Source organism: Priapulus caudatus, unplaced genomic scaffold (assembly GCF_000485595.1).
Source record: "Priapulus caudatus unplaced genomic scaffold, Priapulus_caudatus-5.0.1 Scaffold768, whole genome shotgun sequence".
NCBI lineage: Eukaryota > Metazoa > Priapulida > Priapulimorpha > Priapulimorphida > Priapulidae > Priapulus > Priapulus caudatus.
In genome coordinates, this window is record NW_014577829.1 from 181,166 (window position 1) to 183,940 (window position 2,775).

The following is a 2,775-nucleotide window of genomic DNA, read 5'->3' on the forward strand; positions in this document are numbered from 1 at the left end:
CTCTTTCTCCCTACTCTTCTCTCTACCTCACTCCTCCCTCTCCCTACTCCTGTCTACCTCCCTCCTCCCTCTCCCTTCTCTCCTCTCTACCTCATCCCACCCTCTCTCTACTCTCCTCTCTACCTCACTCCTCCCTCTCCCTACTCTCTACCTCCCTCCTCCTTCTCCATTCTCTCCTCTCTACCTCACTCTTCCCTCTCCCTTCTCTCCTCTCCCTACTCTCCCTCTCCCTTCTCTCCTCTCCCTACTCTCCCTCTCTACCTCACTCCTCCCTCTCTCTACTCTACTCTCTACCTCACTCTTCCTTCTCTCCTCTTTACCTCTCTCCTCCCTCTTCCTTCTCTCCTCTTTACCTCCCTCTTCCCTCTCCCTTCTCGCCTCTCTACCTCACTCCTCCCTCTCCCTTCTCTCCTCTCTACCTCACTCCTCCCTCTCTCTACTCTACTCTCTACCTCACTCCTCTCTCTCCCTACTCTCTACCTCCCTCCTCCCTCTTCCTTCTCTCCTCTTTACCTCCCCCCTCCCTCTCCCTTCTCTCCTCTCTACCTCTCTCTTCCCTCTCCCTTCTCGCCTCTCTACCTCACTCCTCCCTCTCCCTTCTCTCCTCTCTACCTCACTCCTCCCTCTCCCTACTCTCTACCTCCCTCCTCCCTCTCCCTTCTCTCCTCTCTACTCGCCTCTCTATCTCCCTCCTCCCTCTCCCTACTCTCCTCTCTACCTCCCTCCTCCCTCTCCCTTCTCTCCTCTCTACATCACTCCCCTCCTTCCTGTGTTGTACCCTTACGAAACATTTGCATTTTGTCCTAAGAAAACAAGAAAAGAGAAGGCGAGAGAGGGGGAGAGGGAAAACAGAGCGACTGTAAAAACGCGCATTAATCCGTATATCCACATTTTGTACTTTGGTGAAAGTAAAAGCAGAGCATTTAAATAAACTGGTGAAAGTTTTGACTAAAAAATGCATATATAGTTCATTTATCACCCTAGAGATGGCGCTTTTACTACTTTCTAAAATGGCGTCAGTTTTGTTGTTGTTAAAGTTAAACTTAATATAAGAATTGTTTTGACTAATTAGTGAATTACCAGCTGTATTGTACTCGGTATTGAGAGACTTTAAACAGTCCATAGTTACGAGGTAAGCTTTCTCCATAGCCCTATGATATTAGTTGCTTATTACTATTAGTGATAAACGCATTCAAATTCTCCTTTTTTCCCCGGATGACTCCAATCTGGAACAACCTACCCGTGGGCACAGGTCCCTTATATCCAACACGAACCCCCAATGCGAGCACCGAAGGTGTGAGAAGGTAGGACACACAATTTCACGAATGTCCGATATCAATGAAATTCGCTGCCACAGGCTGCACCCGAGCAGGGCCGCGTTTTACTAACGTTCGCTAAAAGTTATTCGTTAACCGACGAAAGTTGTTCGTTCACTAAATAGCGAACGAAGGCATACCGAACAACTTACCGAACAACTTTACCGAACAACGCGTTTCACTAACGCTTCGCTATGTTCTCGCTATTCAGTGGCGTAGCCAGCAATTTGAAACAGGGGGGTCCAAGGCGAGGGAGCGAAGCGACCAAGGGGGGTAGGGTGTGGGAGGGGTATCCCCCCCCCCACCCACGGTAGGGAGATTTTTGAAAAATTCGTGCATGAAAATGGGCATTTCTGCACGACTAAAATTCAGTTTAGGGTAACTTAATCATGCAGAAGTGGCATATGCTAATCCCTTCATAACCCCCCTCCCTCTGCTTTGTATTTTTTTTCGACTACTGCATCCGATCAACGTTTGGAACGATGGCCCCCTGCGCTGTGTGCCGCCTGAAGGCTCTGACGTTACACACGGACCAGTTGGTGCGACCCTTAGCGTAGTACTCCAGCTAGAAAATGGTGCTATGAAGGCAGTGTTTTTTCAGGGAGGGGAGAAAACGTACGTTAAGCCGACCAACAACAGTGATGAAGCTATTTGCTCCAACGGGGGCAGGGTGTTTCCCTCCCACAGTGTAGCGCGTAATTTTGAAAATATGTGCATCAAAATGGAATTTGTGCCGCATTTCTTGGTTCATTATTTAAGGTGTAGGTGAAATAGTCGTATATAGTACCAATTCCATCTCAGGGCCCTTCTCTCTTAATTTTTTGTCTCTCGCATCAACGAGGTGGGTCATCGGGCTCCTTGTTGCCCCCCCCTCCTAGCTACGCGTTATGTTCCTCATTCAAGACAGCTGAGGAAATATTGAAATATAGTTTGATTTGTGTTGGTAGCCAGGAGTACCCATTGCCAATTGTTGCATTTAGTCCGTACATAAACTGTTCCAAGTTCCTACATATAAAAGATTAAAAGTTAATCATTATTTTCGAAAAAGTAGAGACATATTGGAATGAAGATCGAAATAAAGATCTAACTGGAGGAAACAACGAGGTTAGCATGTTGGTCTTTGGGAAGCCGACCTGGGGGATTAAACTCTGCCCAATTTATTTGGGTGAATTCACAGAAAGATTTTACAGTCGCTTGGGTAGAATACAATAGCGTTTAAAGATCACATTTAAACATTTTGGTTCGGCTTATAAGAAAATGTTTCTGGCTTATCCTCTGCATGAAGCAGACTAAAAATCATATTGAAGATTATGAATTTCACAATAAAAACGGCGTGGACTGCCCATAAATAGCCCGCTCTATTGAACATAAAAACGACAAGTATTACACTGCAAAGAATTGTTCTTTAGGCCTCCTCTGAATAGTGAGAATCAGTGTGACTTAAAATAGTGTTGAAACT